Source organism: Lissotriton helveticus, chromosome 3_1 (assembly GCF_964261635.1).
Source record: "Lissotriton helveticus chromosome 3_1, aLisHel1.1, whole genome shotgun sequence".
NCBI classification, from domain to species: Eukaryota; Metazoa; Chordata; class Amphibia; order Caudata; family Salamandridae; genus Lissotriton; species Lissotriton helveticus.
The window spans coordinates 2,042,399,768-2,042,420,722 of NC_136061.1; the positions used below are offsets into that span (position 1 = coordinate 2,042,399,768).

The following is a 20,955-nucleotide window of genomic DNA, read 5'->3' on the forward strand; positions in this document are numbered from 1 at the left end:
GCAATAACGCGGTTCAGAGTAAAGTAGAAAGCCGCGGTTGTATTGGGCGGCTGTTTCTGCAACGATACCGGCTAATTGGTAAACCGCATAGAGAACGCGGTACAAAGAAGGGTTTTTCACGCCTTGTTCAGGCAGAACGCTGAACCTTGTATAAATTGTTCGTCACGCCTGAAGCTAAGCAGGGTCGACCAGGGCAGGACCTGGAGGGGAGACCCGAAGATTGTGGGGCTTAGAATTTTTGATTTAAAGCGTGCAATTTCGCACAAGTAATAAATTTAACTTCGTGTTAAGATTTACAAATGCTATTTATGTCTACAAGTTAAAGCACAAATGTTATTGCTTATCCCAGCTGCCCTGTGTACATTGGTATGATAAAACAAGGGGCCATTTCGTGCAAATGTTATTGCTTATTTATTATTAAGTGATTTATTGTCGTGGTATTGCACAAGGGAACAGTGCAGGGGAATAAGTGTTTTAGTGGCACACAGCAGCAGGAAGGTGGACGGGGGGTTGCAATTGTCCTCTGTTATAACTTTATTTTTTCTGAAATCTGCTCCTTCTTTGTTGCACGGTGATAATACTTTTCTCAATTCCAGGCAAGCTTAGCGACAGAAATTGACTCAGGACAGGACGTAAGGGCATCCAGCACGCATTGTGGTGTGGACCGGGACCGCAGACCATTATCGCAGGCGAGGACGAGGGACTGGTCGGTAAGAGGGGTACGGGGGGCTGGCATTTCATCGTTCCTGGTGGCCGCCGGGTGGGCCTACAGTAGGTTTACTCACCCCTTACATAAGCGGACAAGCCGCTAGTGTTGCGGTCGCCGTTGCATGGTGCTGAAAGCCCCCTGGTGACCCTCCATCTGAAAGGTACACACAGCTGACCTGTTGGGAACTAAGTAGGCAGCGGGTGTTTTTGGGGTTAGCGTCATGCCAGGTCCAAGGGGTGGAAAAAGGGGGTCCAACATGGAGGCTATGATGCGGGCTATGATGCGGGAGATGAGCGACATTAAGCAACAGCTAGGACAAATTAAGGAGCGGGAAGCTCAGTTGGAGGATAGAGAGGGCGAGGCACCGGGCCCGTCCGGGAGACCGATCCGCAAGAGGGTGGCACCAGTGCCAAGAGGGGAATTTGTCACCCCGCAAGGGAAACCTAGGTCCAAACGACCCAAGGAGGCGGTCCCCACCCCAGGCCCAGTGGATCCGTTACCCGCCGCACCGCCCGCGGTGGTCCCACCCCCGCATGTGCCTACACCCATTGCCCCTGTGGTGCCGGTGCCGGCAGGTCAACCAGTAGACGCTGGGTCTGCTCCCGCACCGGTGCCCACAATCCCGGGTACAGGCGGGCCACACCCGGCGCCCGCCCTGCCAGCTGTGCCAGGACCACTGGGCATAACCCCAGTGGTACCTGTTGTCCCGGGGGGTAATGTAGATTCAATGCCACCCGAATTGTTGTCTCAGTTAATGGCCATGATGCCATGGCTCCAAAAAGGGGGAGCCTTCCCGAATTCTGCAGACCATGCGGCAGAGGCGGCAAGGTTTGTAGAAAAAATCAGATCGGCACCGGTCGCCGACAGTGTTGCATTGCCAATTTCTTCTCCCCTTGCAGGTCCAAGTGTTCCCCAGCTGGACGGAGTAAAAGGGCAGCCGCCCCCGGTGCCCGCACTTGTTAAGGAAGTGGCATTGCCGCTCTTGGGGGACGGTGTGATACCTTCCAGGAGCGAAAATCTAGCTCAGCATGTGTCTTTAGCTGTGAAAGAAATGATTTGGGCTGATAAATACGTGTACATTTATTCTTTATTATTGGATAATAGGGAAATGGAGCAGGCAAAAGCACTGAAAGAGTGGATGCTCCCAAGTGAATGGAGGGCGCAGTGTACTAGATTCAGGGTTGAGGAAAATCTCAATAATTGGATGCAAGCATGGGCTGTTTTCACTGCAGTTAAGGCTGAGCGTCCTCCAGATCTGCAGGCTGCATTGGCTTGCTACTCGAGCAGGATTGTGGGGTGGAGTCAACAGTATTCTGGGGAAGCATGGAAGGGTTATGATGTCAACTTTAGGAAGGCATTGGAATTCAATAGATCATTGCCATGGGACTCGGTAGATTCCATGGCTTGGCACAAACAGTTCTCTGACACTGCACCGCCCCCTCAGTTCGGTGCGGTCAAGGCGTTCACTAGACCGCAGCAGCCCTTTCGGCCCCCCCAAACGAGTGAAATACCTGGGAAATTTAGGGCAGGTGGGCCAGAGAAGAAAGGGGTGTGCTGGGTTTTAGGATCCCGGCCGGGGGATACACAGGCAGTGCGCACTGTAGAAATCAATTATCAGTCAAACACAATCCGGCTGTTGTGGCCGCCAAAATTGACAAAGAGCTTTCCTTAGGCAGGATAACTGGCCCTTTTCCCGCAGTGCCAGTACCCAATTTTGTGTGTTCCCCACTGGGAGTTGTCCCCAAGAAAGAGAAGGGGCAATTCAGATTGATTCATAACCTGTCAGCGCCAAAGGGGGCGTCACTGAATGATGCCATTGACGAAGGTATCTGTAGTGTTAAGTACGCCTCTTTTGATCAGGCTGTTACCTTATTGCAGGCCACTGGACCCGGGGCGCTGATGGCGAAATCAGACATAGAATCCGCCTTCCGCCTCCTCCCAGTCCACCCGGCGGACCAGCATCTTTTAGGTTTCACCTTTAGGGATAGGTTCTACATGGACAAATGCATGCCTATGGGTTGTTCTATTTCTTGCGCCTACTTTGAGATGTTTAGTTCATTTCTTGAATGGGCCATGAGACAAGTGACGGGCTATCAAAGGGTCATGCATTACTTAGATGATTTCCTCTTCCTCGGTACAGCGGGTTCTCAGGAGTGCGCACTGGCATTGCAGGAATTTTGCGTGCTCATGCGGGCTTTTGGGGTCCCGCTTGCGCCTGGGAAGACGGTGGGCCCGACCACCTGCTTGGAATTTCTGGGCATCGAGATTGACTCAATGGAGAGATGTTTTAGACTACCCAGGGACAAGGTGTGCAAATTCAAGGCATCGCTACAGTTATGCCTCCGGAAGGAGAAGGTCACTTTGCAGCAATTACAGGAGGTGGTAGGGCAATTGAATTTCGCACTAAGAATCATCCCAATGGCTCGCCCCTTCTCTCGCTCCATCGCGCACGCGATGAGGGGGCTGAAGGAAAAGCACCACCGCACGCGCCTATCGTCTGAAATTCGCCAGGATATGCTCATTTGGATGGCATTCCTGGAGGATTTTAACGGTAGGGTGGTCTGGCCCGGCCCGCTCACGACATCGGCGGAGTTGGGATTATGGACTGATGCGGCCGGTAGTGTGGGCTTTGGTGCCATCCTAGGGAATAGGTGGGTCGCTCAACAATGGCCAGAAGAATGGAACACATGGGGTTTGCTCAGCAACATTGGCTTCCTGGAACTTTTTCCAATATGGGTGGCACTGATGGTTTGGCCCGAACACCTATGTAACCAATCAGTGGTGTTTTGGTCAGATAACATGACAGTGGTGGAATGTATCAATCAGCAGGGGGCGCGGTGTCCTTTCATACTTCGTCTGATCAAAGAAATTGTTCTGCGGTGCCTTAAACTGAATGCTAATTTTAGAGCCAAACATGTCCCTGGTGTTTTAAACAATGCTGCTGACTCCCTTTCTCGCTTCAAAATGCAGGTTTTCAGGGAACATCTCCCCACAGCAGACCCCTCGCCAGCACACTTCCCAGCAGTACTTTGGCAGATTGGTGCCCCAGATTACAGGACCTCGTGGTCGCTAGCCTAGCCCCCAGGACCAAGACGACTTACGAAGGGGCGTTTCTGTCTTATTGTTCTTTCTTGGGGCCACAGTGGGAAGTGCTTTGGGCGAAGGAGGATGGGTTTGCAGCCTATTTAGAATGGATGCACAAAGAGGGGCGCTCAGTGGCAGCGGCGACCAGACATAGGGCAGCAGTGTCATTCTTCGCTCAAGCTAGGGGCTTCAGGGATCCCACTAATACCTTTATGATACGCAAGGCTTTAAGGGGATGGCGCCGTATTCAGGGACACCAGAAGGATAAGAGGAAGCCCATGGGGTTGGCCCGGCTAACAGCCTTACTGGGCACGCTGGAGATTGTTTGTAACTCGGAGTGGGAAGTGCTTCTTTTTAAGGCGGCATTCTCCCTGGCATTTTATGGGGCGCTGAGAATTAGTGAACTTGTGGCAGGATCCAAGTCTGACATATTAGGTGGCTTGCAGAAGGCTGGGGTGACGATAAGGGGTGACACCATGTGGGTGATTATCCAGAAATCAAAGACCGATCAAGAAGCTAGGGGTCACACCATAGTTCTGCAACGGGCACCCGCCAACCCGTGCTGCCCGGTGAGGCACGTAGAAGCACTCATGGGACGGATGGTCGGTTCAGCAGGCAGGGCGTTGCTCTGTCACGCCGACGGGAGCCCCTTGACCAGGTATCAATTCAGGAGAGTGTTCGAAATAGGGGTTACAAAAGCAGGTCTTGATCCTAGAGATTTTGGATCTCATTCCTTCAGGATTGGGGCAGCAACTGAGGCGGTGGCGGGGGGCCTCCCGGTGGAAAGAGTGAAGACAATTGGAAGGTGGTCATCAGACTGCTATAAACGTTATGTTCGGATTGACATGCTATGATTACTTGTCACTCACGCTTGGTCTCTTTCCGCTCTCTTACAGTTTCTCAGACCTGTTACGCAGGGGAGGAATTTGTCGTCGGGCACCGCCACGATTCATCGGCACGGAGCGGCGAACAGGAAACAACAAAGAACAATGTCTGGATTGTCGGTCATTCATATGTGAAGCGAGCGGAATGTGTCTTCCTGTCAGGTGATAAGAAAGAAAGGGCGGCACAACTAGGGTTGAATATCACGTTCTTTGGCAGAGGTGGGTTGTGTCTTCACGAGTTTAGGGGTTTCTTCCAAGGGCTGTTAGCACGCCAGCGGTCTCCACCGTCAGTGGTGATACTTCACCTTGGGGAGAACGACTTGGCAACACTGGGCAGGCGCATCTTGATTGAAGAGATTATCTCAACAGCGGGTTGGATAGCTAGGACCTGCCCCGGGTGCACGCTAGTAAGGTCACAACTCATACCTCGACTTCAGTGGCGGGGGGGTCATTCGGTCAGGGCGTTGAATCACTCGGTAAAGAGGATCAACACACGGTTGGATAGGTTGTTTCGAACCCCCGTGTTACAGTCAATACCTCATGGGTGCATCTGGGGTCACAAGTATTACTTGAAGGACGGGGTTCATTTGACAGAAGAGGGTAATGTCCTATGGTCTGACAATATCTGGGCTTGGCTAGAGGGCTGGGATAGGAGGAGTGTGTCCTTAGGCAGGGGATAGAGGGGGAGGCCAGATCGTCGGTTAACAATACTGGCCTGTGGCGGTAAGGTCATTATCGGTGAGCACATATTTGAGGTCTGAGGGGGCGGGCATCATCCTATGGAGGTTCCCGCCCGGGGGGAGGGGCCTGCGGGCCACTCCCAGTACTCCAGGGGCAAGGTAATATGCAAAGGAGCGCGGGTAGGAGTAGTTCACGCTTTCCTTAGGCTGGTAGCCACCCCGCGCGCGTGGACTCATGACGCCACCGGCGCAGAGTAAGGGCCCTCCTTTAGTGGGTAAATGGAGTTTGGGGCGTAGACCGGGCAATTCCCGGGGTAACACTGCGCATGCGCACTTCTAGGGGGGAGGCGCAGCTTGTAGGACCTGACACCGGTAGTGACCCTGCCATATGGCCAGAAATGTACAAAAATCAAGGTAGGATGTTTAGTTTAAGCTAGGAACAACTTGTATTAGAGTTTTGTTAAGGTCAGGCTCTCAAACTTGTTGATAACAATTGTATAACTGAATGTCCTGCTGATTTTTGTATTCATTGTTGATTATGCAATTAAAACCTTTTTTAATTTCATACTTTAATAAATACGGCCGGGCGACTAGCGCCCGCCTTCCAAAAAGTAAAACACGTCTCGTGTCCACGTTCCTGGGTGTTGGGTGCCGGATTGGGGGGGAGGCGGCAGCTAGTCGCTGACCATGTGAAAAGGGGGGGCCCTCGGCCCCCCCGCACGCATGGCGGCGCGGCGACCGCCTCACCTCCTCTCCCCTCGGGTCCTTCGACGGTGGGGGCGTGCCCTGGGGGCGCGGCCCACCGCCGATTGGCCGGCGCCCCTCCTGACCCGGATTCAATGGACTGGTTCCGGGTCGGGGGGGGCGGGCGATAGGAGGGGCCACCCGGCCCCTCGGGAATAAGAGGTGGGGAGCGCCCAGGAGACCCCCTTGTCCCTGGACGCTCCCTCGCTGAACGTTGTGCCCTGCGTTCGGGGCTTCTTTGTTTCCCACCCACCATCCCTTGGTACAAAGTTTAAGCAGCATTATGTCCGGTTTAATGGTAAGTTTCAAAGGTATGGACCGCGGGAGAGAGTAGGCTGTTGTTGTATTTTGTGATCTGTTGTTAGGACTTTTTCCCCTTTGTAGAAAAGTGATGTGTGAAGTGAACTGTATTTGAAGATATGTGTCTTTAGGCCTTTTTTCCCTTTGTAGCTATACGTTGATATTGTAATTTTGAGTAACATGAGTGAACCAAACTGTAATGTTATGCCATGTGTCGTTAGGCCTTTTTCCCCTTTTAGCTATGCGTGGATACTGTTATTTATTAGCCAGTGTAGTTGTCCTTTAGAATTTTTCCATAGGTCGTCGTATTTATTAGGTATGGGACATGCGGTAAGGTCATTATCGGTGAGCACATATTTGAGGTCTGAGGGGGCGGGCATCATCCTATGGAGGTTCCCGCCCGGGGGGAGGGGCCTGCGGGCCACTCCCAGTACTCCAGGGGCAAGGTAATATGCAAAGGAGCGCGGGTAGGAGTAGTTCACGCTTTCCTTAGGCTGGTAGCCACCCCGCGCGCGTGGACTCATGACGCCACCGGCGCAGAGTAAGGGCCCTCCTTTAGTGGGTAAATGGAGTTTGGGGCGTAGACCGGGCAATTCCCGGGGTAACACTGCGCATGCGCACTTCTAGGGGGGAGGCGCAGCTTGTAGGACCTGACACCGGTAGTGACCCTGCCATATGGCCAGAAATGTACAAAAATCAAGGTAGGATGTTTAGTTTAAGCTAGGAACAACTTGTATTAGAGTTTTGTTAAGGTCAGGCTCTCAAACTTGTTGATAACAATTGTATAACTGAATGTCCTGCTGATTTTTGTATTCATTGTTGATTATGCAATTAAAACCTTTTTTAATTTCATACTTTAATAAATACGGCCGGGCGACTAGCGCCCGCCTTCCAAAAAGTAAAACACGTCTCGTGTCCACGTTCCTGGGTGTTGGGTGCCGGATTGGGGGGGAGGCGGCAGCTAGTCGCTGACCATGCTATAAAAATTACAAGCATTTCTAAGAAGTACAGACACCTGGGAATCCCTGGAAGAAAGACAACCCATGTCAACACAACTTCTAAAAAGTGATTTTGTTTCTCTTTTCATTAGGTGTGGTTGCAGTATTTGTGCTGAGGGTCAACCAATATCTAGGTGCTCGAAAAAATCTTAGGGCTTTCTGAAAAATATGGAGAAATGAAAATTCATGGTGGTTTGGCTTGCAAGTATTCCAGCACATTTTCTTACGAAGAATGGCTTCCAAACGTCAAAGTATGGTTGCAAATAAAGACATTTCCTTGTATTTATATCACAGAAAATTCTGGAACATCCAGCTAATTGCAAAAGCTTTACTAAACAGCAGAGTTACCCCTTCGGGGTGATTCAGGCGCTATACAAACTCAATATAATAATAATAATAATAATAATAATAATAATAATAATAATAATAATAATAATAATATTAATATACAAATTGTTCTGTTCAGCATGATATGCACAGTTTTAAAGGTTTAATTTCATGTTGAGTGTAGTTGTCTGATATATTCAGTGGAAAAGTAACTTTATAAAGATATACTTTGTAATTTTTAATTAGAAAACTGGCTTACAACTAGTTTTGCCTCTCACCTCACTTTCCCCAAGAAACATTCCTTACTCGAGTTAATGAACCTGCTCTCCAGTGGACAATGATAGTGTCTGAGACATCTAGGGCCAGATGTAGGTCGGTAAATACCGGTCGGTAACGGCTGATTTCGGCCGTTACCGACCGGTATTTGCAAATGAAGATGTAGGGGCCTTAAAATTTACAGATTCGGTATATTTACCAAATCGGTAAAGTTACCGATTCGGTAAAATACCGATTCTGTAAATTTACCGAATCGGTAAATCAATATGTAGGTGGCACTGAAAACAGTGCCACAGGCCCTTACCGATTCGTTATTTACCATGCAATACTATTGCACGGTAAATAACGAATACCTGTGTACATGCACATCTGTGCATGTACACCCTTAGGGCATGTAAGTGTGCCAACACAAGCCACAAACAGGGGTGCAACAGGGTGTCAAAGTGACACCCTTTCCCCCTTGGCAATTCGATAATTTTACCGATTCTGTAATTACCGAATCGGTATTTGCCATTGAATCCAATGGGCTTCAAGGCCCATAGGAATCAATGACAAATACCGAATCCTACCGATTCGGTATTTTTTACCGAAAAATTACCTACATTAGATTTACGCGATTCATGAATACCGAATCGGTAAAATTCGGTATTTATGAATCAGTAAATCTAATTTACCTACATCGGGCCCCTAGTCACTTAAAAGGAATTAGCCATCTGAGCAGCGGACAGGAACAGTTGACAGAAAAAGGACAGCTTCCACACTAAATATTTTGACTTGAAGTTGGCAAATGGGAGTGACAGAATGTGTTCCCGTGAATTCAGTTTCCTCCTTGACTTTCTGGCAGTCATTCAAGCAAGGAGAAACCATTCTTGGCACTGACAGGGAAAGGAGACCTCAACTAAACAGGGAGGTCATTTAGGGATCAGAAGACCCACCTTTCATTGAGGGAGAGGGTAGCCATTTAAAATGTTGAGCTTCTGCGAATTTGCACAGTAAGCAGAGTAGATATTTTGCAGGAGGAAATAGGGCAAGATTGGGTAGGAAAAATTCTCCAATCACTGGTTAGTGCACAGAATAAGACACCTTACCAACACCCCCTGAGAACACGCCTGGACCTGGGAATACAAGGTCCCAAGGAAGAAGACTCTACTGGAAGAAAAGGATTCAAGCACTCTTGGCTCCCGTGGAAATAGAGGACTCTTGACCTCTCCTGGCACACAAACACTGGACCTGTTCTCCAAAGTATAAGTAGCTGTCCTCCTGGTTTGTCTGCTCCATAGACAAAAATGCAGTAGGATTTCTAACTCCAAGAGGCCCCAAACCCCAGCAGTCCTGGCAGGAAAATGACCTGTAACCTAGAAGCTTGACCTGAGAACCTGGGGCTGCAGGACTGCCCAAAAAGAACTGTGACACCAAGGGTCACTCGCCTCAATTCCCAAGGCTTCTGCAAAAGCTAATATATTTTACTGCTTACCCGGAAGTTAATTCTTAGTATCAGATGTTGACACCAACAACTGACAAGGGAGGGAGGGAGGTTGAGGGGAGAGAGAGAAATTGTTCTGTTGCACCTGGAGCTTCTGTGTGAAAACTTATGTGTGTGTGTCAATCATTTTAGGCAGAACCCTTCAATTTCTAGTGGTAATTCCAGCTCCTTCTGTCATCATAGGTACTGTCTGACTAAATAAAACAATCACTTTAGGCAACCATATATGGATGCTTTACAATCAGTTTGAGCATGTTTCCTCTGTGCCTTACCTCCACAATCCCTCAAGCCACTTACGGAGTCAACCATTGAGGTTACCCTTCTACTCTCCAAAGGAGGCAAAAATTGTTCCTTGACAAAAAAGGATCATTTGGAGAGTAAAATATAAGTCCACTTGGGGACCATTTAAACACTGACGCCTGTGCTGAATCCTAAGTGCATGTCTTTTGTTTCTTCACTGATGATAACCATCCTATTAACTGTTTTCTATGTTGTGTTACTTCACACAACTCATGCAATTGTTCCTATTTTCCTATTTTCTGCAAAAACTTCTTTATTTAAATTCAAAATGTAATAGTGTTCTTGAAGAAAGAAGAAAGCAAAAATAAGAGGTGCCTAGCTAGTGCACTAACTTGAGATCTATGTAATTGGTAAAAGTCGCTAGGGTGTTGAGATTCGGTGAGAAAAAGGTGGATGAGTCAAGGCAAGAGAGACACAGCGCCACTGGCTGAATGGCCTGGTTTCAGGGTTCAAATCTGAAGTCTTTGGGGTCTTTATTTGTCGGTGGAGGAGGGGCCAGACCTTCATAAGTGCTACAGGTGCCCCTAGCTCTTTGGGAACGGGACTCATAGCTCCAGAATTCTTGGCAATAGGAGGCCCCGCAAAGGCCCGCAAGGGGGCGGGGTGGCCCACCGACATCTCACTAAAACATGGGCCGGCTCTCCTGCAGCATGGGTCTTTGTTTTCGTTGTTGTGTTTTTAGAGGAGATGGGCCAGACCACCATAAGTGCTACACATGCCCCTGGCCCCTTGGGAATGGAATTCACAGCTCCAGAAGGAATTATTAGTACCAGGAGGAGCTGCAGCGGCCCGCAAGGGGTTGGGATTGCCCGCTAACATTGCGCAAAAGCACACCCTGGCTCTCCCGCAGGGCGGATGTGCCTGGGGCAGGTGTGGGCCCATCTTCGCCCGTCAGCACCAGGAAGAGTTATGGAAGGGCCACACCCTTGGCTCTACAAATGGAAGGCTCTAGCCTTATTATGGTAAGGTTTGCGAATTTACCCACTAATTTCTATACAGACATAGACCTCAACCAGAGTTCTTTGGGTCTTTGTAGCGATGAGGTACCTGCGGTCGCTGTTAGTCTGCTAATCCTCCCATCCGCCTTTGACTCATTGAGGCTACCCTAAGCACTGCATCTAACCCTTTCTTTCCCCGGGAGCAAGGGTGTTTTTTGGGGGGGCACTTTATAAACATTTTAGACTGCACCCTAGAGCCTGCTTTTGTTTGCCGTAACATTCACAACCAGTTTACCACAAATCCCCCTACTTGTTTCTGCCCCATATCTCTGTTATACTGGGGGGGCTGCAATAGGCAAACGCAAGGCAACAGATATACTCCCTGGGAAGAAGTATAAAACTATAAGCTTACCCTGATGGCTGCCCCGGGTAGGGTGCCACCTCTACAATGCTTGAGGATATAGGTTCACTAATTAAAGAAGTTGAAACACTTCTCGGGGGGGGGACAAAACTAATGGCCCGACTCTAAATAAAGCACTGGACTAAGTTGCCCCCATGTTCTCTAAGAAAAGGAAACCTGACACTTTGGTTCCAATTGCACCCAAAACTATCATCGTTCCCCCAACCTCTGAAGGTTCGCAAGCCACTGTGAATGCCACTACTTCTGACCTTGCCAACAATGGACATAATTATGTACCACTATCCCTTCTTATCATATGGTCTAATACATACGCGTCCTTGCGCCATGATCACCAAGCCATAATATTGCCAAAGCCCTTGCACAGGGGTAAGGTATTCTGGGCTCTACCACCCTCTGCTATTTCTGCAATGACATCAAGTGACATTAATATGGGCATTGATAGCATACATACTCTGGTGCTGAGGTTATATGTGGAGATAGCAGATCTTAGGTCTCAACTGGCAATATGGGGTTCTTGAAATCCTCCACCAAAACATCTAGTGCTACTCCTCCTCCACATGTATTACAACATACCTATAGGACCTTAATTGAGGGGAGAAATAGATGGAAGAATAACAGGGCTCAACACAATTCCCAAACACAACACATTAATCGCTCCATCCTTGATTTATGGCCTAGCAATTCCTCTTGTGCACCTTCTAGCGCCTCTGATAAATCACGTTTGGCCATTGCCGACTCAAGGCGTCTAACTAAAACCATAGGTGAGTCCAACAAAAATCCCCCCCGCCCTACGGAAGGCCCAAAGATATTATACCAGGAGAGAAGATTGTGGCCCCGACTGGGAACCTAGACCGAGTCTATATCACACAAGTCCCTAAATAGGCTCAAGGGAGATATTTTGTACACCAGGCAATTCAATGACCCTACAGAACATGCAGAGAATTTTGACCACATTCAGATAAATTTCAAGTTCACTTTCTTGACATGGTTGATTGACTGGGAGATGTGGATCATTTTTGCCCTACTGGGGAAGGGGGAGCACAACAACAACAACTTGATGTTTCAGACAGTTACCGACCCATCACAGATGATCCCAACCTGCACTGACCAGCTCCCGGTGCCTCTGGACTCCACCCAAGAAGACCCACCTAAGAACCCCAACACTATTGGTATCCTGTTCTGGAATAGTGCAAGCTTGAAGCCAAAGCTTAGTGACCCAACTTGGAAAACCTTCATAGACTACTTCAAAATATGTCTCTATCAAGACCCCTTGAGCCTTCACCCTTTCCACAGGCTGGGCTATGTTAACTATTATATGCTCACCTAACATGCCAGAAAGTGTTGACCCTCTAGTGGCCTTTTTATCTGGGTACGAATCACTCTTAATGTTAAAGTGCACCTAACCCTCATTGCTGCTCAAGACATCTTAGGCATAACCATTACGGGGGAGGACTCTTGCATGTATTACATCGACAATGTCTACAATCATGGGGTCAGAGGGTCGTGGCAAGACAAAAACACTACAACAGCCCATCACCCATAGGAAAATGTATGACTCACATGATTCCCTATTTATTGCAGGCAACTTAAACACCACATACAAGCATTTCGATAATGACAATCCCTGCTCCGCTGATCCAGATGATGAGGAATGGGGTTTAACTTCTCCTAACACCAATCCTGTGAAGCCCTGGACATATGCCACTTACCAGCTAGTTTATTTCACTTTATCACACTGCTTTAGGGCATGTAATGGCCTCACACAATCTAACTCACAAGCTGCTTGTAAATTCAATAGGCTGGCAACCCCATTAGAAATGACAATATCCTGATTGCTCTTCCTCTCTCTCTCGAGTAACCTAGTTGAAATGAAGGCCCTCACTAGGACCGATAGCGATCATAATGCCATCCATTGTACACTGAAGGGGATATTCAACTACATGGTAAACATCCCATTATCGCTCGCTACTAACCTCGATTCCTTCTAACAAGGGACAAAGGGCAAAATGGTGCAGCATAGCTTTGCAACAAGATCTTAGGGCTACAATGAATAGGGCCCTGATGTATGAAATAGCTGACCTATACAGTCCTAATTCCCACCAGGGACAGAGACTCTGCAATTCTATTGATGCACATGAAACTATTTAATATCCTAGGCGAATGCTTTACACAGCACCATACATAAGCCTGTACAACCCTCAAATCTGGCTGCACCTGGTTTAACAAAGCTTGAAGCCTCAGAAAAGCAGAGCTCCACCAAGCACTGGAACTAGGCAGAAAGAATACAAAGTGGCCCAAGTGAAAGCACACCATGAATGGGATACGCAGATTTGGAAAGAAATTTATGAAGACACTAGGAGGTTTTGGGGGTTGGTGGCTAATGGGGGACAACGTTTTTCAATCTCCTTAGCTGATGCCATCCACCCTGTAATCTTGCACAAAGTCTTCTTTGATGTTTACGGCTGCTCCCCAATGCGGGTAGGGGCTGTCCCGGTTCCCCTAATATGGGAGAGTCAACCAGCTGTAAATTCCCCATTAACGATCGAGATGAGTGAGACCATGTGGGCAATCGATGTCATCATGCCAGGCAAAACAGCAAGGCCCGATGTCATTCCCGGTGGACCTCTTCCTCTCAGATACTGAGAACTGGGCTACATACCTAAATAAGCTGCCAAATGCTATGTTGGAGAGGGCAGATATACCCCTGTAACTGGAAGGTGGCAGAAATTGTCCTGATTTAAAAAAATGGTCCAAGAGACTCCCCCTTGAACTATAGACCAATAAGTCTTATTGACGTGGTCCAAAAGTTTTCTGCAGACAGATTATGAAAAAACTGGAACTATGGATAAAGGAGCACCAATCTTTGTCATACCCAGAATCAGGGTTCAGGAGGCAGATAAGAACTATCGAGCAGTTCTTCAGGTTCTCGACTATTTACTGGAAGACAGTCATCCTCCAGAAGTGACATTTGCACCTAGTGTTTGTGAATTTAAAGTCTGCCTTCAACCTCGTCCCTCGATTTAAACTTTAAGAGGCTCTGAGGAAAAATGGTGTCCCCACTGATCTAGTAGTCATCCTTGTCTGACTACACCACTACACATAAGCTCAAGTTGATAGAGTGCGAGGGGTGAGCTAACGGAGTGAATAGGAGTACAGAAAGGTTTCTGCCAGGTGAGCGTGCTTATCCCAACCCTATTTTACATGTACCTCAAAGATGTTGGTGCCTATTTGTAGGCTGGAAAATATGATGACCCTAAGGTGACCGGCCTAAAGATGCTGTTCCTCCTTTCTGCCTTGTTGTTGTCCAACACGCCCGCCAACAACGTGCGGTGTCCAGTACCCCCAAATGGCCTGAAATCACTGGTGTATAGGTTTGTGGCATTATGTAATGACCGAGGGCTGGTGAGCAACTATTCCAAAACAAAATGTATGTCCATTAGCCCTCTAAGATCGTTTAGGGGCAAGATAATGCTTGAAGGAAAGCCCCTAGGCAAGGTCACTGAGTTCGACTGCGTAGGAGTTAAGTTAACTAGGACTATGGCATGGTCTTCCCAAGTTATAAAAAAGTAGCCTGAGCCTGATCCACCAAGCATCAGCTGTTATGAGACTCTACAAGTCCTCCCAAGGTAGGCGAATCTCTCCCGCTTTGACACAGTTCTCTCTTCAGATGGATTGATGAAGCCAAGTGGGTAGCCACACATTGAATGCGGTATTTATTGACTGTCATGAAGGTTGAGAATGCTGTTAGCCAATAAGAAAACAGACTCTGACAAGAAATGGGGAAGGAATCAGAGGTCCATAATTAATTAGCAGTCCTGTGTAAGCAAAAACAAAATGCAGGACACTGGCAGGCGAAGAGTGCTGTGGCAAAGGAGGTATTTTATTGTTCAGCAGTGTCTAATTAAGCATCAGCTTTTGTGCAAACAAAAGCAAAGTACCACACACTCTGGCAGGAAGCTAGGGCATCCGGAAATGGAGGCCTTTAATTAATTACTCAATAGTGCATCCTTTTTATCAAAAATACCAAGCACGTTAACTTCATTAAACAACATTGTTTACAGTGCACACAAACTAAAGTGCATACAAATTAAGCACTCATATGGGCATGCAAAATAAAGTATCTGAAAGAGTACATGGCAACTTCCCAACTGGAAAATAATGATGGCAACATGGCACATGCAGCAAAGGCAGACCGTGGTATAACAAAAATAATTCCAGCCGAGAAAAGTAGGACTTAGTAATTGTTTCCGCCTTCGGGGAACATGGGGATTCAGAAAAGGGCCTAGGGCTTGCCTAGGGGAATTGCTGGCAAGAAAAAGAGGTTTGTTCTATTTACATCTTTTTCACAGCAAAAACGACTTTAAGCAGTAGAGCAAAACATTGATAGTGGTGAGATGACAAAATGATATGGTTGCAAAGTGACTCTGGTAGATACAAACCCAGCTTTGTCCACTCTTAGATTTGTGGGCCATAACTAATGCTTCAGCAGGCACTCGATGATGATGTTTTAGACTTTGATTGACCCTTGCCAGCTCGAGCATTGGGCATTGCTCCACTGGAGAATTTTGTCTCCTATAAAAATGGTTCCGTCCAAAGGTAATTATGTTACCGGACAACCCAGTAGGAATATCTGACTTCTGCTCGATCACAGCTGGCCTGAAATCGCTGCTAGGTCCTGCCAACCATGAACTGTTTTTTTCAGTGGGGGTATAATTTTTCTAGGTGCTTTTTGTCATATAATTTATAAATTCATATCAAACAGACTTAGGAAACCTTCTCCCTATTTTATAATAAATACAATTCTCTATTTTATAATCTTTCTCTGGCAACTCACACATCTAGAGTGACATTACAAGCCACAAGTCGGTCCTTGCTCGCTGTGCCACCGGATCCAAGCTGTACTTCGATAAGGAGGACTGAAACCGGCATGGGGTTGCTTATGAAACATTCTGAACTCGACCTTGACTAGGAGTATGGGATGGGCGGTTCTCATGAGGAGGAGGGTCATTACTGATTTGACCAAACTAGGCCTCTGTCTAGAATAGCACAGTTGGTGAAAAGTAATGACTTGGAATCCCCCCCAGAGTTACTGCCAATGGATTAGTCAAGTTGTAAGCATTCCTCCCATTACCTGTTATGGGTTTAAGTTTACAGTCCTCATCATGTGGGATTTTGAGTATGTTTGTAAATGGTTAATAAAAAATCGCTAACTCGGTGTAAAAAGACTGTCCCCACCAAATGGTAAAGAGGGTAAGTTTACATTGTGTACAGAAAACGAAACAGTAAAACTAGTTAGATGTTGTAAAAGAAAAAGTGTCCACATCTAATAAAAAGGATGAACATGGTGGGAGGGCCCTATTAGTTAAAGTTTAATCTAGTAATTGTGCCAAATTGTTTTTTTTAATGAATGACAGCCAGGCCAGAGAGACAGGTACCATTGTTACACTAACCATATATGAATAGCAATCAGTTTCACCACGCTATTTTCTACTGCCTTTAGGTGAATTATCAGCTTCTCTAATGATGACATTATTTGGACTAAATAGACAGATTTTCTCACCAGGTGGCATAACATTATAGCCCGCTTCCGAGGGCTATATCGTTTGTTAAAGGCCCTGAAATGCAAAGCGCAAGTAGACTGCAATGTATATAGTACTGCATAAAACATGGTAACTGCTCAAAAGAAATCTGTCATTTTATTTTATTTTTTTAAGTAATCTGTAACCTTTTAACCTTCCCAATTTAACAGCAAACATGCACAGTAGTGATCACCATAAAGAGGACATTACTGACACAGCATGCTTTAAAGGTAAATGGATGTAATCAATCGTTTCCTCAATGGCGTGCTCCTCAAAGGCTCCAGAGAAAGGCAAGCAATGACATATGTCTACTATCTAATAAGACACTTACTTGCAAAGTGACTTCGATCCGTACGGGTGTTTGTGTCTGGTGCGTGGTGCTGTGACGTCATCGTCTCTACACGTCCTCTGATCACAATTGGGGGAGGGGGGGCAGAGTTTCCGTGGAGAGCTGCACGTCAGCTAGATGCAGCCGTCTTCCTTTTAGGCAAGCACAGTGCACAATGCTGTAGAGGAAAGGGACGCAACAGGTTAACAGCCCGATTATTTATTAGAATATGTTTACTAGAACTCATGCCATAAACCACACCTGGCAGCTGAATAAGTGATAATAGGGCTTTGGAACACCTCATTGCCTAAAGAGACACATCCACCCTCTCCCACTGAAGGACGTAACCATGCAGAGGAATCCCCTGTGTGCTAGGGAAGTATTAAATGAGGCGCGCAGCCAGAGCCATCACACCTGAGCTGGAAACCTATTCTGAGCAAAGGTTCCCGCGTGATTGTGCCTCTCCACCTGGATGCTGCCTGATGAAGGATGAAGCACCTTGTGAGTTGGTAGCCCTGCATTACCACTTGTTCGTTAAGACTAGAGAATGAAGGATGCGTCCACTAAAGAGGGTACACAAAAGGATAGTTCATTGGAGCAGTGCTAGGCGAGTTGTCATCTAAGTCTGACTAAAGGCCGGACAAAACTGAGGAATGATGGCTTTGGCTAGTGATTGGAAGTTATACGTTGTGTTCCTGCTGTTATACTCTGCACGAGGTAGATTATTATCATACATTTACCTCAAAATAGAAAATCCTAGCTAAGTAGAACTCTGCGTCATCAAGAACGTTTCAAAGGTGGAAACGAATTGTGATCACATGATAAAGAGTTCTCCTGTTAAACATTACTTTTCCATTCCAGTGACTAATCCGATGGACATAAATAACATCATGCGATATCACACTCGTGTAGCAAACTAAGTGGCACGTGACTTAGCAGATCTAGCCTGTGATGGAGTGGCTAAGTACAACACACAATGGCTATCAATTCTTGTTTTGTTTTGTTATGGTTTTTGCAAAACGTCTTTCTTCGGGAATATGCTGAGTTCTTAATAATCTAAAAAAAATCATTTGCTACAGGGAAAGCAGATTACTAAAATATTCCGTGGCACTGAAGAGAACTACTTTGTGTGTGGATGTGTTCCTTGTGAAAGGATGGCATGCAGTAATTTGCAATGAAGTCAGCCAATGGCTGAAGTGGATAGATGCATTGCCCCTTAATGCATAAAAGAAAGATGTGAATGACACCAACCACGGATTAATGGATGCTCTCTGAATGTAACTCCTGTAAGTAACTATGTCATACACTAATGGGCACATGCATCAAGGTATGGAATTGCTAATCCTTACTAGCTATTTTTAAGGAATCGCTATTGAGTCACAATTCCTTATGCATGTAGGTTTCACAAAAAATAATAGCAATTCCTGCACATTCCTTACATGATGTTAATTTGCAATTCTTTAATGCAAAGTCACATTTTGAAAATGTTTCTTGCATTGCATTTAGAGAGGTGCAAATTGTGAATCCCTGAAAGCATATGTATAATAGGTAATTGCAAAAATTGTGGGTACCTATCTTGCGAATGCATTTTGGGTTGATGCATCGCAAATGGCTTTTTGCCGGTCGCAAACGGGCCGATTCTGCCTGTCGGTAAAAAGCTTTATGCAGGTGCCCCATATTCTTCAGTAAAAACCAAATGGTCTTGGCTAACACAGACCTAAAAAAGCCAAGGCATCTGACATTGGCTGCAAGCCTTGTCCCTTTAAGAAATGAAGACAGAGAGAAAGAAAGGAGGGTCAGAAAGAGAGGGTCAGAAAGAAAGAGATGGAAAAAAAGGAGAGAAACAAAAAAGTAGAAAGTGGATCATTTAATAAAGAATTATTTCAAATGGTCACAATCTGGTATGCTGTGAAACAGCAGTCAGAAAAGTAAAACATTCCTAAAGGAATTTACAACAGCAAGTACAGGAGATGGGATCTGATAAAGCTGGAATGTGTATAAGAAGCGTCCAGTTGTTAGATCAGGCTATAAACACAAAGCCAACGCTATAGTTATTATAAAGCAAAAAGAAAAACACTGGTAACAAAGGAAACTAGCAACTGTGTGGATGTGCTCCTTATGAGAGAGCAAAATGCAGCCACTCAAAGTGAAGTTAACCAGTGGCTTATATGGGCTGACCCACTGCTCCCATGCTGTATGCCATAGTGAATGTAAGCAAAATGTGAATGGCACAACAACAGACCAATGGATGAAAAGAGGTGGCTGACAGCCCCTATATGTAAAGATATTATACATATTTTACAAAAATCAAAAGGACCTGGCTAACATCAGAAATAAAAAATAACAGGTTTTGCCTCATTAGAAAGGATAATGAAAAACATTTTCTAATTGTGAAGCTCCCATCCAGCGTTGTATCCCAGCACTCAGAGATAAGCTGGTATCCAAGTCTAAGAAACTATAGACAGAAAACGATTTTAAATATTTTGTCGGTCAGATGAATGGAAAGGGGCAGCGAGGTCCAGCATTTTGCTGCCTGGAATAAACGGGACAGCCCTTTGTATGCTGACAAGTATCTGTGATGAGGCGCTTTGATGATGTCTGGGATGATAAGGTCAAGTTTATCCTGATGCAGGGGAGACATGAAATATGAAAAACTGTGAGCAATGCGGATGTAAAAATTATCTAAGCAGGAATGTGAAGCCAATGAAATTTAGGCAGATGTCGAATAATGTAAGCACATCTGGAAGATAAAATAAGTCTAGACACAGGATGTTGAATGTGTGCAGATGTGCCAATAGAGTATTGTGGACGGGCCGGGTATGCCTTTTATTCCACCAGGCATTTCAATGGTTAATATTAATTTTAATGTTAATGAACCTTGTAAAGCACACTGCTACCCAAAGGTGTCCTGGCACTGGAAGCTGCCTACTTGGTTACTAAGAAAAAATGCCTAATCACGGAAAGAGCCAAGTTTTCAGCCTCCTTCTGAAGGAAAGGAGCGCAGCTGCACTTCTGAGGTGAAGGGGAAGGGCATTCCAGGCCTTTGCGGCACAGCAGAAGAAACTCCTACCCCCCCCAGCTGGCCTTTTTGACATGTGGAATTATTATTTGTTTTGCCTCGGCCGACCGCAATGCTCTGCCAGGAACATACCATTGCAGGCGTTGTCTCATGTAAGCAGGACCAGACCCCTTGAGGGCCTTAAAGACCGTACAAAGAGCCTTAAATTCCATGCGTTGTTTCACCGGAAGCCAGTGGAGGTTTCGAAAACCCTTCTTCCCTGAGACATACCTTGGCATGCCCAAAAGGACCCTAGTTGCTGCATTTTCTACGACCTGGAGTCGGTTAAGATATCTTTTTTGGATGTTAAGATGAAGGCCATTGCAATAATCCAGTTGAGATAAAATGAGCGCAGTGACTATTGTCCTAAGTCTATCTTCAGGAAGAAGACATTTTATTTTACTCAAAATCCTAAGAAGATGAAAACAGGAGGATACGACCCGACTGATCTGATCCCCAAAGGAAAGTTTAGAGTCCATGATCACCCCCAAATTCTTCACTTTAGTGGAGGCGGCTGGGGGCAGGCCCATGACATCAGGCCACCAGTCGGGTGTCCAGAGGTTAGTGGAATTACCAAAAATGATAACCTCAGTTTTCCCTGCGTTTAGCTTAAGGCAGTTAGCTAACATCCAGCTTGCGATGGATTGCATGCAGTCATGGCAGTCTCATCCTGTCTCAGCCTCTTTGCCCTTCTGTATTGACAGCACTATTTGTGTGTCATCGGCGTAGCAGGTCAGCTGGAACCCAAATGATCTTATAAGGGCTGCCAGCGGAGACACGTACACATTGAATAATGTAGGGCTGAGCGTAAACCCCTGCGGGACTCCGCAGGGCAGGGAAATAGGC

The 20,955-nt window shown here is 46.5% G+C and overlaps 1 protein-coding gene and 1 long non-coding RNA gene across 3 annotated transcripts in view; one reads left to right on the forward strand and one right to left on the reverse strand.

Annotated features, from left to right (window-relative positions):
- Window positions 1–17,229, reverse strand: part of LOC144825252 (uncharacterized) — a 101,852-nt gene extending 84,623 nt beyond the window's left edge. The window contains exon 1 of the long non-coding RNA XR_013609354.1: window positions 17,055–17,229. This is a non-coding gene — a long non-coding RNA (uncharacterized LOC144825252). The remainder of the gene's footprint in view (window positions 1–17,054) is intronic.
- The window catches only part of AGBL1 (AGBL carboxypeptidase 1), a 4,192,795-nt gene that overhangs the window by 3,737,311 nt on the left and 434,529 nt on the right, over window positions 1–20,955 (forward strand). The window lies entirely within an intron of this gene.